Below are 18038 nucleotides of genomic sequence, written 5' to 3' on the forward strand. Positions count from 1 at the left end.
AGGTGGAAACTACTCATGCTGTGGCTTGGACTTTAACTGGACTTTCCCTTTATCATGCAACAATGTAGACAAGGACTCTCTATATATTATTATGCATCATTCTGTCAATCAGCCCGCAAGTATATACATGTGGTGGTGGCACCATCTCCTGGGATCATTTTACCTGTTGGTTTGGATGATAGTGTATTGCCTTTCTTGTTTGCTACTAATATTTCTTCATGATGCCCTGTAACCTCTGACCCAATAGCACAACACCCTTGGAATTTGTCATTCTCCGCCATACATGGGCCTTTACCATTTTGAATAATGTTTCGGATGCAGGGAGGTTATGTAAATCCATAATTTGACTTCACAAATGACACTCTTTAGGAGCCAGGGATGGGAAGCATCACAGGTTATTGGCAACTCTCCCTAGTGGGAGAAGCAAAAATAGTCTCTACCATGTCCCCTAATGCTAGAGACTCATGTTTTTGGCCCCATCCTTTTCTGCAGTGATGCTCATGGAAGAAATTTGAAAATACCAGCAAAGGTATACCCCCAAGAGCTATATCTTGGAGAGATTGTCTCTCCTTTTCCTGACCTTTTTTTTTTTTTCTTTCTGATGAGATTATTAGTTGGTCCAGTGCCTACTTAAAAGGAGGATGAAAAATGGAATTCTCAGCAAATACCATAGTTTTCAAAAGCCATAGAAATTGGGTAACAAATGCTCAAAATAAAAAAGAAAGACAGTCAGGAGATTTTTTGCAATTAGGCAGACAATTGTTATGTGGTGCTTACAAATGTATAGATATCGGTCTTTTTGTCACCATTGATGCCATTTGGTTCAATGTTTCTTTTGAAAATCCCTTAGTTACCCATGATACTAGAGGCCATGTATGTGTTAAGCCACCCTTCTTCTTTATAACCTCCACTCAAAATCACAAAAATGGTGATCTTAATTGTGATAATTCCCATTGTGAGTTAACCAATTGTTGTAACTCCTTCATCAAGACACCAGTGCTAATAAGAACACCCCCCCCCCCAAATGTTATGGTTTCCAATGGAGGATGACTCCTCCATTCAAGAGGTTCATTTTACAAAAGATATTTCCCTTTCCAGAGTTAGGCGAGATTTTGGGATTACTACTGCCATCATAGCTGCCTCCCTGGCTGTGGTCACAGCAGCTACCACTGCTGGTATAGCTTTGACCCAGTCCACAACAAATGCTGCAACCATTAATCAGGTATTGCAGTGATCCACCAAAGCCCTGACCACCCAGGAGTGACTAAGCCTGCACTTGCAAGGAGGCTTCTTAATGTTACAACAACAGATTGACCTTATTGATGAAAAAAATGGTATGCTTCAATTGAATGTTAGTGTACCCTGCAGTCCTCAATTTCTGTAAGTTTGTCAAACCCCTGTCTTGGTAAAAAATATAACAGAAGCTCGCCTTGAGTTAGCAAATAGACTTAACGGACCTTGGGATATGGCTTTTAGAAATTTCACTATGATGCTGCATTCCCAGATTCTCAGCCTAAATGAAACCAGAGCAAATTTAATTCTTAACTCCTCGGTTTTACAACGACTATGGGATAAACTGTCAGCTCTAATTGACCCCACTAATTGGATCCTTGCTGGCATTGGCATAACTCTTTTTGTTTTAATGTATGTTATTTTAAGGTGCTTCCAAAAAAGGCTCAACAAAGTAGAAACTAAGCAAGCTATGATAGTTTATGCATGTAAAGAAAGCCAAAAGTAGAATAAGGAGTCTTCTTCAGCTGTGTGGATGGCAGCTATGGGTCAGATCTAAGTAGATACCAACTAAGGGCCAATTTTCTATGGGGGATCAGGTCCTGAGCCTTGTCACGGTTTTCCTTTTCACCTATCTGTATCTCTCAGCTCTGTCCCAATACCCATTCCTTTTTCTCATCTAATTACTGTTTGCTGGTTCTATGGCCTTTCTCCTTCCTTCCAGAACACAGCCTCTCTTACCCAGTGCTGTGAGCTGGGGCCTCCCTGGAGAAAAACCTGAGTTTCCCAAAACGTGTGACCAGAGCTGAGACTCTGCCAGCAGGCAAGGGGATCCTCAGGCAGATGCTGGTCATGGAGGCCATGGGGGCATTAGCTACCAAGGAGACAAAGAATTAACCCTCTCAGGAGTAATGCCTCACAACAAATGCTGCAACCATTAATCAGGTGCCTCACATCACCCTATTTTGCCGCAGAGGATGGCTGGTTAGCCAAAGACAGGTGAGATTCCTCAGGGAAAAAAACAACCTAAGACAGGCACAGTCACAGAGGGGCCACCAGGAGAGAACTTGGGGGCCAACAGAGGTAAGGCACAGAATTTCACCCCCCAACCAACTGTGCAGGGGCCTGAGTCCTCACTCCTTCTGAGGGAGGTCTTCTGCCCCCATAGCAGCTTTGCTTCCCACGCCCAGCTCAGATAGACCCAAGTAGAGGACAGAGACCTTACCAACAGCAGCTGCTCACCCGCCACAGCAGGACCTTGGACCACAGGGACAGGGCAGCTGTAGGAAAAGGCTATGTTTGGATGTTTTTCTTGTTTTCCTTCTTCTCTTCCTTATGCCTCTTTACCTGTAGTTCTTTCTCTTTTTCTTTGCTTCTCTCTTTCCTTTTCTTCTCTTATCATGGTTCTCCTTTGGCTACAAATTTAATAAAAAGGGAGGAAATGAAGGAGTAACTTTCAGTTTGCAGCTAGCACCTAGGAGCAGCTCAGAGTGCTTGTAAAACCTATGCTTATATAGGCCTGACAGGACCACCTGCAGGATGGGGCACTAGGCTCTAGAGAGCCTTCTGAGAAACCACAACCTCATTGGATGAGGTCAGCCTTGGCAGGGAACCAAGAAGCAAGGGCCTCAGGGCATGATTCCCCCAACTCATAAGGCCCCCTTTCATAGGGACAATGATCCTTCCAGAGGGCTCTCCACTGCATAGCAAATATTTAGAGCTTCCTCATAGTGCAGTTACATTGATCATAAGATTATTGTTTTCTAAAAGTTAGGTAACCTGCTTGCTTATGTATGATTTGAGGATATGCCCTCAGTTCCAATCATTTCCACATTAAATGAGCTTGCTTGAGGTCAGCTGAGGTTGCCACCTGCCAGCTCTCACCAGCTCCCAGTGTCTGTGTGTTGACTCTGCATCCCCCACACCTGCTGGGACTGAGGTAGCTGAGTGACCCACAGCAACATCAAACTACCACTATTTGCCGATGACAGGATTCTATACTTAGAGGATTCAAAGAATTCCACCAGAAAACTTCTAGAACTAATAAATGAATTCAGCGATATCAGGATATAAAATCAGCACCCACAAATCAAATGCATTTTAGCATCAGTGAGGAATCCTCTGAAAGAGAAATTAGGAAAATTACACCATTTACAATAGCCTCAAAAAACAAAACAAAAATAGAATACTTGGGAATCAATGAAAGAGGTGAAGGATTTCTACAATGAAAACTGTAGAATACTAAAGAAAGAAATTAAAGAGGACCTTAAAATATGGAAAGATCTCCCTTGTTATTGGATATGCAGAATTAATATTGTCAAAATGACCATAATACCAAAAGCACTATACAGATTTAATGCAATTTCAATATGAATCTCAATGACATTGCTCAGAGAAATAGAAAAGCCAATCATCAAATTCATCTGGAAAAATAAGAGACTAAAAATAGCCATAGCAATCCTTAGCAACAAGAGTGAAGCAGATGGTATTACTAAACCAGACTTTAAAGTATACTATAGAGCCCCAGTAACAAAAACTGCATGGTATTGGCACCAAAATAGACTTGTAGACTAATGGTACAGAATAGAGGACATACAGATAAAATTATCTCATACTATACTAAGGTGCCCAAAACGTATATTGGAGAAAAGATAGCCTCTTCAACACATGGTGCTGGGAAAACTAAAAATCCAATTGCAAAAACAAAATTAACCTCCCCTCTCTCAACATGCACAGAACTCAACTCAAAGTGGATCAAGGACCTAGGAATTAGACCAGAGACCCTGTGCCTATTAGAAGAAAAAGCAGGCCCAAATCTTCCTCATGTTGGATTAGGCACCTACTTCCTTAACATGACTTTTATGGCACAATAAATAAAATCAAGAATCAATAAATAGGATAGATTCAAACTGAAAACTTATAATCAACAAAAGAAACAGTCAGTGAGGTAAAGAGAAAGCCTATAGAATGGGAACAAATTTTTACCACAGGCACAACAGATAAATCAGATAGAGCACTAATATCTAGGATATATAAAGAACTCAAAAACTTAAACACAAAGAAAATAAAAAATAAAAAAAAATAACCCAGTCAGTAAATGGACTCTGGAACTGAAAAGACACTTCTCAGAAGATGATATACAATATCAACAAAGACTTGAAAAAATTTTCAACATCTCTAGTAATTAGAGAATGAAAATCAGAACTACTCAAAGATTTTTTCTCACTCCAGTCAGAATGGCGGTTATCAAGAATACAAGCAACAATTAGTGTTGGCGAGGATGTAGAGAAAAAGGTACACTCATACTTGTAGGACAGCAAATGGGTGAAACCAATCTGGAAAGCAGTATGGAGATTCCTTGGAAAACTTGGAAGGGAACCACCATTTGACCCAGCTATCCCACTCTTTGGTCTATACCCAAAGAACTTTTTTTTTTTATTTTTTTTTATTGGTTGTTCAAAACCTTACACGGCTCTTGACATATCATATTTTAGACATTAGTTTCAAGTGAGTTATGAACTCCCATTTTTACCCCAAATACAGATTGCAGAATCACATCAGTTACACATTCACCTTCTTACATAATGCCCTATTAGTAACTGTTGTATTCTGCTACCTTTCCTATCCTCTACTATCCCCCCTCCCCTCCCCTCCCATCTTCTCTCTCTATCCCATCTACTGTAATTCATTTGTCTCCTTGTTTTTTCTTCCAATTCCCCTCACAACCTCTTTTATGTAGTTTTTTTTTTTTAACAATGAGGGTCTCTTTCCATTTCCATGCAATTCCCCTTCTCTCTCTCTTTCCCTCCCATCTCGTGTCTCTGTTTAATATCAATCTTTTCTTCCTGTTCTTTCTCCCTGCTCTATTCTTAGTTGCTCTCATTATATCAAAGAAGACATTTGGTATTTGTTTTTTAGGGATTGGCTGGCTTCACTAAGCATAATCTGCTCTAGTGCCATCCATTTCCCTGCAAATTCCATGAATTTGTCATTTTTTAGAGCTGAGTAATACTCCATGGTGTATAACTGCCACATTTTTTTAATCCATTCATCCATTGAAGGGCATCTGGGTTGGTTCCACAGTCTAGCTATTGTGAATTGTGCTGCTATGAACATCGATGTGGCAGTATCCCTGTAGTATGCTCTCTTAAGGTCTTCAGGGAATAGACCAAGAAGGGCAATAACTGGGTCAAATGGTGGTTCCATTCCCAGCTTTCCCAGGAATCTCCATACTGCTTTCCAAATTGGCTGAACCAATTTGCAGTCCCACCAGCAATGTACAAGAGTACCCTTTTCCCCACATCCTCTCCAGCACTTGTTATTGTTTGACTTCCTGATGGCTGCCAATCTTACTGGAGTGAGATGGTATCTTAGGGTAGTTTTGATTTGCATTTCTCTGACTGCTAGAGATGGTGAGCATTTTTTCATGTATTTGTTGAAGTAAATTGGGAGCCTACATCATGGGAACAAATTTTTACTCCTCACACTTCAGACAGAGCCTTAATATCCAGAGTATACAAAGAACTCAAAAAATTAGACAATAAGACAACAAATACCCCAATCAACAAATGGGCCAAGGACCTGAACAGACACTTCTCAGAGGAGGACATACAACCAAAGAACTTTTAAAAAGCATACTACAGAGATGCAGCCAAATCAATCTTTATAGCAGCACAATTCACAATAGCTATACTGTAGATCCAACCTAGATGCCCTTCAATAGATGAATGGACAAAGAAAGTGTGATACACACACACACACATACATACATACAAATATACAATGAAATATTACTCAGCATTAAATTGTTGAGGGCCACAGACAAGTCAAGATGGTGCCTGGCACTTTGCCAGGAGGAGTGGTTTGAGAAGTAATGCCAGCGAGCCATTAAGATGATGGAGATTCCTTAATGACTGACTGCTATGTCTAGATTACATCAATTAAATTAAGCTGTGTATAATTATTAAGATGATGAGGATTCCTTAATGACTGATTGCTGTAACTGGATGATGCTAAATGGAAACAAGCTGTGTATAATGAGTTAGGTATAAATACCTCTGCTGTCCTACAATAAAGCGGCTCCTGCTGTATCAACCTTCACAAGTTGCTTGTCACCCCCTGGTTATTTTGCCCAGCTAGACTGCAGCATTAAATAAATAAAATTATGGCATTTGCAGGTAAATGGATGGAGCTGGAGAATATAATGCTAAGTGAAGCAAGCCAATCCCCCCAAAAAACAAAGACAGGATGTATTCTCTGATTAGTGAATGCTGATCCATAAGGGGAGTCAGGGGGCATGACAGGAATAGATAGGGAAAAGGGGAGGGAGGGTAAGGGAGGTGGCATGGGGGTAGGACAGATGATGGAATGAGGTGGACATCATTACCCTAGGTACATGAATGAATACATGAATGGTGTGACTCTGTGTACAAACAGAGAAATAAAAAATTGTGCTCCATATGTGTACTATAAATGGAAATGCATTCTGCTGTCATGTATAACAAATAAGAATAAATAAATGTAAAAATATAAATGTATAAAATATATTAGCATTCAATGAAAAGTTAAAATAAGATTTTGTTTAGCAGATCAAGCTCTACATAATGCCTAACTGAAGTCTTCATACCAGAAAGAATAATGGTAAAATTTCAGATTGGAAAACTAAAAAATAGCATGGGAAGAAAATAACATAAGGGAATGTCTCTTAACTCAGGTGTTTATTGAATAATGTGTCACAGTTGAGATAAAAGTAACAACACTATTCTGGTATGGATTTCAATATATAGAAAGAACGTACTTAAGGGACATATTTAAAAGATGATAATGGTAAAGAGAATTAATGGAGAAAAATTTCTGTATTAAAAGTGGGAAAGCATTAACAATAAGGCTATGATAAGGCATATATAATGCACTAAAGTATATAGTATATAAATCTAAAAATGTTCAGATCATTCAAGGGAAGTTCAGAAAATTACTTATTCCCTAAAAATGTACAGAATGAATACAATACAAATATGGGCTATGTATAAAACTCTGTAGAGAATTTATCTAAAATATACTAGTTCCTAAATTTGATCCCCATTACCATAATAGTGATGATGATGATGATGATAACAATAATAATAATAATAAATTATTAGTCTAAAACATAATAATTACTTTAATGTGTGTAAAGATAGTTAAAAGGCAAATTGGTAAAGTAGGTTAAAACATACTTAACATACTTAAACATACAATAAACTACAGGAAACCTACTTCAAACTTAATTGGTAATAAAAAATGGAAATCCTATACACACTAAAAGTTAATTTTAAAAGAGCAAGTTTAGTTTGTTAATAATCAGAAAAGGAATATTCAGAAAAAATTACTAGGATAGAGACATTACACAATGATACAAGATTTATTCTGCCAAGATAATGTTGGTATTTTGAGACCCAAATGCATGAAATAAAAACTGAAAAGCTTAAAGTACAGATCACACCATATGGATGGTTTTAGCAATCAATAGAAATACTGGCCAGAAAACCAATAAGAATGTAAGTGATATCACCACACAGGATCCAGTTGACATTATAGTTAACTTCATCCTTCATCAGAATACACATTCTTTTCTAGTGATTCTAGAATTCTGAGGAAGAAAGACCACACGGTGGGTCAGAAAACACACCTTAATATGTTTTTAAATAATTGAAATCATAAAAAACTCTGACAATAAGAGTCAAACTAGATATTATTTACACAAATACAGATAAATTTTTAGTTTAAGTAAAATACATTAAATTAAAAGGAATTCTCAAAAGAAATTAAAATACATAGAGTTAAATAAAAATTTTAAAAAAACAACAGCAAAATTATGATATGATAAAAGAGTGCTGAAAGAAATATTTTGACAAATAAATGCTGACATTAGAAAAGAAGAAATATCTCAGATTAATAATCTCAGATGGAAAAAAAACTACACAGGATGAACCTAAAGTGACCAGAAAGAGTAACAATGAATAGCAATGCTGACTCCTTGAAAGTATTAAATTAATAAACTTCCAATGAAATTGATAAAGATAATAAAAAAATCAATATCAGGAGAGTGTTAGATTTTCATCACTATGACAAAATACCAGACAAAAGCAAGTTAAAGAATCAAAGATTTATTTTGATTTGCAGATTCGGAGATTCAATTCAGTATCTTTTGTTCATTGCTTTTGGGCTTGTAGTGAGGTAGAAAGAGCACGATGACAATAGAGCCTGTGATAGAACAAAATTGCTCATCTCATAGCATCTGGGAAGGAAAAAAAAAGAAAGAGGAAGGGGTCAGGGTGCCAATATCTGCTTCCACAGCAGTAACCCAGTGATCTAACATCAACCATCTAGGACATACTCCTAAAGGTTTTCCAACCCCCAATAGTGCCACAAGCTGCTGACCCAAACATATAGCTTTTAGGGGAATGTAAGATTTCCATAATAGGAGAAACACTATACCACCACACATCCTTCAGCCATTAAAAGATAAAGTGTAAATGATACAAACAATTTCATCTCCCAAATTTGTAACAATTTAGGGGATATGAAACAATTTCTCAAAATACAAAAACTATCACAACCCAGCCAAGATAAAATGTATAAATTAAATAATCCTGTAACTGTTAAAAACATTGAATTCATAAGACAAACTTTTCTAAAATGAAAATGTCTGCACCTAATTGGTTTCTCTGGATATTTTTTCTAATTTTTTTTATTGGTTGTTCAAAACATTACAAAGCTCTTGACATATCATATTTCATACATTTGATTCAAACGGATTATGAACTCCCACTTTTACCCGGTATACATATTGCAGATTTACATCGGTTACACATCCACTTTTTTACATACTGCCATACTAGTGTATGTTGTATTCTGCTGCCTTTCCTATCTTCTACTATTCCCCCTCCCCTCCCTTCCCCTCCACTCCCATCTTCTCTCTCTACCCCATCTACTGTAATTCATTTCTCTCCCTTTTTTCCCCTTTCCCCTCACTTCCTCTTATATGTAATTTTGTATAACAATGAGGGTCTCCTTCCATTTCCATGCAATTTCCCTTCTCTCTCTCTTTCCCTCCCTCCTCTCGTCCCTGTTTAATGGTGATCTTCTTCTCATGCTCTTCCTCCCTGCTCTGTTCTTAGTTGTTCTCCTTATATCAAAGACCACATTTGGCATTTGTTTTTTAGGGATTGGCTACCTTCACTTAGCATAATCTGCTCTAGTGCCATCCATTTCCCTGCAATTTCCATGATTTTGTCATTTTTTAGTGCAGAGTAATACTCCCTTGTGTATAAATGCCACATTTTTTAATCCATTCATCTATTGAAGGGCATCTGGTTTGGTTCCACAGTCTAGCTATTGTGAATTGTGCTGCTATGAACATCTTTGTAGCAGTATCCCTATAATATGCTCTTTTAAGGTCTTTAGGGAATAGACCCAGAAGGGGAATAGCTGGGTCAAATGGTGGTTCCATTCCCAGCTTTCCAAGGAATCTCCATACTGCTTTCCAAATTGGCTGAACCAATTTGCAGTCCCACCAGCAATGTATAGGTGTACCCTTTTACCCGAATCCTCTCCAGCACTTTTTGTTGTTTGACTTCATAATGGCTGCCAATCTTACTGGAGTGAAATGGTATCTTAGGGTGGTTTTGATTTGCATTTCTCTGACTGCTAGAGATGGTGAGCATTTTTTCATGTATTTGTTGATTGATTGTATGTGGATATTTTTACCAGTCATTCAAAGAAAGATTAACAGGGAATTTTTCAGTTTCTCCTAAAATAGAAAAGGAAACTCTTCTCTTACATGGTCAGTCTTATCCCTCAAGCTAAAACCAGATTCAAAAATTTCACCAAAATTTTAGCCCATTTAATTCAGCAAAACATAAATGAAAATACCATACCATTATCAAATGAGATTTACTTTACTTTTCAAGGCTTGATTTTAAATCAAATAATATAATTCATATATAATAAGTGAAAGGACAATCACATGATTATATAAATTGACACACATAAAAGCATTTAGTAAAATTCAAAAAACAAGTCTTAGTACACAAACAATAGAGGTAAATTTCCTAAAGTAATAAAAGTTTACAAGAAGAAATGTACAGTTGACATCATACTTAAAGAATAAATGCGTACTTTTCCCCTCAGATCTCAAACAAGGCAAGAACCTCAGTTTTCACCATGCTACTCAAGATAGTATTATAAATTCTAGCATTTCAATACCTTGAAAAAAAATGTATACAAATGAGGGGGGAGAGGAAGGATAAATAGAACCATCTCTGTTTGAAGATGCCATAATTATAAATAGAGAAATTACCTATAAATCTAAAAATTAATAAGGAATGATGAGTTCAGTAGGGTTTCAGGATACAGTAACAAAACAAAAATTAAATGCATCATCATATACTAACAAGCAAGTAGAAAGTAATATCAAGAGAAAAATAACTATATGTATACTATATATATATATATATAGTATACATACTATATATATTGTATACATACTAGTTATTTCTTTTTTCTGTTTTTGATACTTTGATTGAAGTTAGGAACATTCAACCACTGAGCCACATCCTCAGCCCTATTTTGTATTTTATTTAGAGACAGGGTCTCACTGAGTTGGTTAGCTCCTTGCCTTGCTGAGGCTGGCTTTGAACTTGTGATCATCCTGTCTCAGCCTCCCGAGCTGCTGGGATTACAGGCTTGTGCCACCATACCCAGCTGCAAAATAACAATTTAAATCCTGCCAATATAATTAAATATTTATGTACATATCCAACAAAACTTGTAAAGCATATGTGATAGAAATTGTAAAATACCTATGAAGGAAATCAAAGAATATCTAAATAAATACACAGGCTGAGTTATTTTAGTTTCTATCTAGACCTTGGGAATGAAATAAACAACTATTGAATAAAGTATATAAATTTAATGAACAAATTACACCCCTGAATAAGCATCAAATAAATGATTATTGAATACTACAATATGATTCAAAACATTTATTTTGCAGATTGATGAAAATGTTAAATATCTTTTTATATAGCAAAAACATATAAAATCTTTTCTGATACCATTTGAAGTACATGTCAAATCATTTCATGTAACATAATATGTGATTAGAGGGATGATTACTTAAATCACACGTTAACATGTGATGATTTCAAACATAAATGTATGACTGAATCTGAAGAAATTGAAAGCACAAATTTTAATTTTAATTTAAAAGTCTCTATGATATAAGTGAAAACTTTGTCGATAAGCTAAGAATTCTCTCCAGTGAACCATCCATGTAAAGGTTATTGATTCATTTGTTTCTCTTTTAGGTGTTTCACATGTGGTGCCTTAAAAAGTTCTTTTAGAAAACCTCAAGAATGAATTGTATCAATAAACAGATGTGGTCAATTGTTTTGTTGTGTGATTTATTTATAAAATAGTTAGCATTTTCATTCAAGACTTTGATATCCAGTTGTATAATTTAATGAAAATTATGACCAGCATTCTTTTTATTACAGTCTTATTATTAAATTGTAATGCTGTCAAGGAAACCAAATTCAGCCAGTTCTACTTTACAGTGATGATTTCAAATTCTGGTATCTTTTTACTATATATGTCATCTTACTATTTAGTGAATAAAATTATGAGGATTTATATCAATATATTTAACAATTAAAACTGTGTTTCTTCATGTTTGCATGGTTTTACTATTGTTTATGTACATTGTACCTGAACAAAAATTATATTAAAAACAAGATAAATGATTTGAGAAGTTATTAGTTAATAAGAAGTTTTATTCTCCAGTGAAATCTGTTTTATTGCTTTTCCCACAGAGGTTTGTTTTCTATTTCCCCTCAGCATTCTAGGGCCTGTTGCAGTATCTCTGTTTCAGGAATTCAGCATATGTTTTTAAGTGAATCTATCGTTACCATCAATCTGAGTTTAATTGGGAAAAAGAAAAGTTTGCAGTTTCCCACACAGAATGTTTCACATTGTTACATCCTCTTGTTAGTTGTAACTAAAAAGACCTCATGGACATCTTTATTAAATGACAGTTCTGTCAGAAATTTTTAAAAGTCAACTGAACCAATAATTTAAATGCAGCTCATGAGAAGAATTGAATACCTCTCTATTTTATTAGTTTGGTGTGATGTTTCTTATGCTTGTAGTTGGAATATAATAGCATGCCAAAATCAAATACACTAATGTAATATTACAAGATAAGAGTGACACGTTAATTAATAACTGTGGTCTAAATTTTAGGCCATATGCTTATCCTGTTTATTTTTAATATTGAAAAACTTCATAAATTACTATATATCCTCCATTTATTTACTCTCTACATGTAGACACAATATAACCTAAAATGAAAAGGATTATTATAACATAACCCATAATAAATATAGTATAAATTTAAGGGTAAAATATATTATCCAAACGTTCCTAAAGTAAAATACATCATCAAAATATACATGGACGGTTTTCTTTTCCTTGGTGAGTACAAAGTGAAAGGAAATGAATGAGATAGAAAAAGGTGTGTGGAATTGCACATTTTGTTTTTGTCATGATAAAAAAAAATAAATCAATGACAGATTTTCTTTTGAACAATTGTGTATTTTCTCCAGAGTGCATAGTTCTGATGAAATTGATTTTTCTCAATCACTGTCAGTGTTGAACTGTGTATTTCACTAACAACAATAACTTTTCTCACAGGGAAAAATTTATGAAATATTCCCAGGTGAAAATATAAGAGACATGTAATACAGTATAACATTCAAGACATTTCTACTTAAAATGATGGCAAACATAAATAAAAACTGTATGTGAATACATTTAAATGTTACAATGCAACTTAATCCCATTAACTTCAAATGGTTCAATTTCTATGCCCATGCGCACACACACATACACACACACACTTGAACATAATAATGTGAATAACAAAAGTTGAAACAGTTATTTTAAATATCATTCACAGTCATTTGGTTTTGTTAATGAAGACAGTGGTAATCATCACACTTCTCCAACACTCCTGATAGTCCCAGTTTCTGGGCACTATTGGGCAGTAGCCTTGTGGCTTAATTTTAACCTAAGCATTGAGAGTGAATAACATCTGGACAATAGATTCCAGAACCAGGGTGCAATTTTGTTACTTTTGTGCTTCAGCATTCATAAAAAATGTTACATGAGACTGTCATTAATCTGGTCCTTAAGTTACTATAATAAACATGATCCAGTGCACTACCTCATAGGAAATTCAGAAAGAATGAGAAAACTGGATTGTGTTTAACAATGGAGATGTTGAAATTGTTACATAGCTATACTATCCTGTCAATAGAATGCTAAACAAAGTGGGTTTCATCAAGAATGAAGAGTTTTTCCTAGTTTATTCAAACATATAATGTTTTTATTGCATGAAAATATTATAGATGAGGTTACAACAGTAATATATGGAAGTTAATATTAATATTTATATAAATGATTAACCATTGGTAAGTCTCAGGTAAGTAGCCTGAGATTTTGAATATGCACAATTTTGGGAACATTGATTTTTTTCTTTTTTTATTAATTCTAATCAGTTACACATGACAGTATAAAGTTCTTTAATTCATTCTACACAAATGCAGCAATTTTTTTTGTTTCTCTGGTTGTACATGAAGTAGAGTCACACCATTGTGCAATCATACATATACCAAGGGTAAGGATGTCCGTCTCATTCCACCATCTTTCCTACAACCTTGCCCTCTCCTCCTGAACCTATGCCCCATTCAAAGTTCCTCCACTCTTCTCACACCCCTCTTCCAACTATGCATTAGAATCCACTTATTAGAGAAAACATCTAGCCCCTGTTTTTTTTTTTTTTTTTGGAATTGACTTACGTCCCTTAGCATGACATTCTCTAACCCCATCCATTTACATGTAAATGCCATAATTTTATTCTCTTTTAATGCTGAGTAATATTCCTTTTTGTATATGTACCACAGTATCTTTATCCATTCATCTATTGAAAGGCGTCTACATTGGTTCCATAGTTTAGCAATTGTGAATTGTGCTGCTATAAACATTGAAGTGGCTGCATCCCTGTAGTATGTTGTTTTCAAGTCATTAGGCATAGACCAAAGAGTGGGATAGCTGGTTCAAATGGTGGTTCCCTTCCAAGGTTTCCAAGGAATCACCATACAGCTTTCCGGATTGGTTACACCAATTTACAGTCCTACCAGACTTTCTCCCCACATCCTTGCCAACACTTATTGTTGCTTGTATTCTTAATAACTGCAAATCTGACATGAGTGAGATGAAATCTTTGAGTACTTTTGATTTGCATTTGTCTAATTACTAGAGATGTTGAAAATTTTTTTTCTTATATGTGTTGATTGTATATTTTCTTCTGAGAAGGGTCTGCTCATTTCCTTAGTCCATTTTTTGATTGAGTTGGTTTTATTTCCTTTTTGTTTGTTTGTTTGTTTTTGTGTGTGTGTGTGTTTGTGTGTGGGTTTTTTGTTTGTTTGTTTGTTTGTTTTTAGTTCTTTATATATCCTGGAGATTAGTGATCTATCTGACTCATGTGTGGGATATTGGAGCTCTTTATTGTGCATGTAGTATGTAGTATGTTATGTCAAACCTTTAAACTTTGATATTTTATGTTATAAAAATTTTTAGCCTTTCCTTTCTTTACCTTCAGTTTTAATATTTATCCATACTTACCAATTTTCTATATCTTTTTGTTATGCTTATTTAGTCTTTTGGCAACTTTAAGATTTTTTGAATTTGGACATTCAAATTATATTTTTTATTATATGTTGTTTTCTACTCTTTTTCTACTACAAATTGGGTGAATATGTTTATTTTTAAATCCTTTAAACAAATCTTGAATAATTTTATACATATTTAATGTGCAAACACACACATACATGTACACACATACTGAGCCAAAGAATACATCATTAAATGTATATGGAGATTGATAGATAAAAATAAAAATATATATATATTTTTTAAAAATTCTGTGGAATTTCATTTATTAGGAAACTTTAATAACTTTTACAGAAAGAAAATAAATTGTAAGCATTCCTGGAAAACACACTAACATGTAGAATTCATATTTGCTCTAGTTTATTGTTTTTTTATATGAAAAACCAGTTCTGATATACTTTAGCCACAGAGAGCATTCTGAAAAGATGTATTGTCAGTAATGATCAATCTCAGGGATATTTAAAGAAAATATAATAAAATTACTGCTCAGAGGGCACACAGCAATAACAGGATGCAGCAGATTCTACCTAATAGACAACAATAGATTATTAAGATCCTCAAAATATTATACACAAAGTAAGTTGTAAAAACACTCCCTAGCTTTTTATACAGCAGGGTTTCTAAGCAACCAAAAAAATGCTACATTTTTTGTAAAATCTCTGCATTGTGATAAAGATAAATATCTAAACCCAATATGAATTTTTAATTCATTGTTTCGTAAAAATAGTTGACAGATTTTATTTTCTAGAAAGTTTTCTTACAGATGAATTATCAATTAAAATATTCAAAATGAAGCAGCACTAATTTACTAAAATTCATGTATTCTCACTTAAGTTAGAAAATTGGAATTGGGAAACTGGTCAGGGACCATTTTCTCTGTCATCCAGGTCAAGTAAACATGGATGGGCAGATGCCAAAGCAGATCATTTTTTTTCCTATTCCCTTTCAACTATCCTAAAAATGTTCCAAACAATATATACATTTATTATCTTCAATATGTTAAATGTTACTGCAGTAATAATGATTGATACCCATGAATGCGAATATATTCCAAACCCAAGTGTTCAACTAACATCTTTACCTAAACATTTTTTCAGAAAAAAAAATTAAAGAAAAATATAATAGATATTCCCATTGCAAGTCAAAGTAATTTGCAGCTTGGGTTATGTATCACAAGATATATTTTATATATTTTATACTTGGGTCCAAACTTCATTTGATAGACAAAATTTTTAAACTCTATATTTTACATGAACTGAACATTTTTATACTTCTTAGTAGGATTTTTACCTCCTTAAATATTTTCCTGAAATACCAGTTTTATTGGTAAAAGACATTTTTGCAACCTTAACATATTATTTTTCTTCACAACAGACCCATAGGTTAGTCTTGAATTAACAAATTCAATACATATTATGACTGATTTCATTTAAAGTATAAAACTGCTAAATCTGTCACTATTTAGGGAAATGTCTCTGATACTTATGGTACACTTAACACCTTAGCTTAGAAAGAAAAGTATGCATGTTTATTGCTTTATTTCAAGATTGACTTTTGCAACAATTTCCAGTAGTCTTCAAATTTTCTATATTGCAAGAAACTATATATTCTTGAATATTTAAATACTTAATTCTTTTTCCAACCTGCTCACAATTTTACTTCCTCAACTCAGCATATATTAAGTATTTGGGAAACGATGTTTTTCACTTATGTGATGTCATTCAGCCCAGTGGAATTTTATTCACTATGCATTGGTTTCATTTCTCATTGTTATAAAATTTGTCTTACCCATAAGAGAAACTGATTAATTTGTATGAGAAATGCTGCCTACACGAAGCCCAACTATAGTATAGATACATTTGGATTACAGGCTTTCAAATTCTGTAGCTTTGTGAGGAAACATTGGTTCTTCATTCTCATATGTAAATAAAAGTATCTTAAATTTCAGTATACAGGTCCATTTAGCCCTTCCTTCAAACATGTAAATTTATCTTCCTCTTTAGTTAAGCTATAGTCAGAGTGCATTTTCTTTAATGCCTAATTCTAGTCTTTGTTTACTGTTTTATGTTCTTATTGATCCAATCAAAAAAAAAAACCTCAATTCAAGCATAACATGGAGAGTTACTTTCTTTTTAATTCCTTTCTTTATTATTATTATTTTTGGTACAAGCCATTGAACTCCAGGGTCACTTAAATGAGCATCATATACACCCCCACCTTTTAATTTTTTTTTTTTTTAATTTAGAGACATGGTCTCACTGATCTCCTTAGGGCCTCACTAAGTTGCTGAGGCTGGCTTTGAACTCACAATTTTCCTACCTCAGCCTCCTGAGCCACTTGAATTACAAGCATGCATCTGGCTTCTTTTTAATTTCTGATATGATGTTTTTAACATCATGATATGATGTTCATGTGTGCTGCAAACTTTCGTTAAAGTACTATAAGTAAAAATAGCAATGTTAATAGAGCAGACCAAGAAAAACAAAGTTAAACAATATACAATTCATGCTGAAATTGTTCTATTTGTTGTCATTATGGCTATCTTCCCAATGCTTTCTTTTGAACCTTAGTCTTTTTATTTTCTCAGGACCCTAAATTTACTGTATAACTCATAACAGCTCATGATTAAAAAGAAAACAAAAAACTCTAAAACTTCTCATCAAAACTACTACTTATAACAAAATAGAACATACACAGAATTTTGTAAACATAAAATCATTATTTTTAGTGGCTAAGATCATTTAAATTAATATAGCTTGCCTTGGTGTATGCATTTTAAAGGATTCTATATAAATATTTGAAAACATTTTAATTGTGTGCATTTTGCATCTTTTATATCTTCCTTATTTATTAGTATGTTAAATGCTTATGTTGACTTTTAAAATATTTTCAATTTCTACTCATTGGATTTCTGAAAAAAAAAATTATAAGAAAAGATGAAATTAATTAGCAGATGCCCTGAGAGATGGCTTGTATAGCAGTTGATATGCTCTTTCCAGTGGAGCTCAAAGTCACAAAAACCTTTTAACCCAAGC

This window comes from Urocitellus parryii, chromosome 2, assembly GCF_045843805.1.
Source record: "Urocitellus parryii isolate mUroPar1 chromosome 2, mUroPar1.hap1, whole genome shotgun sequence".
NCBI classification, from domain to species: Eukaryota; Metazoa; Chordata; class Mammalia; order Rodentia; family Sciuridae; genus Urocitellus; species Urocitellus parryii.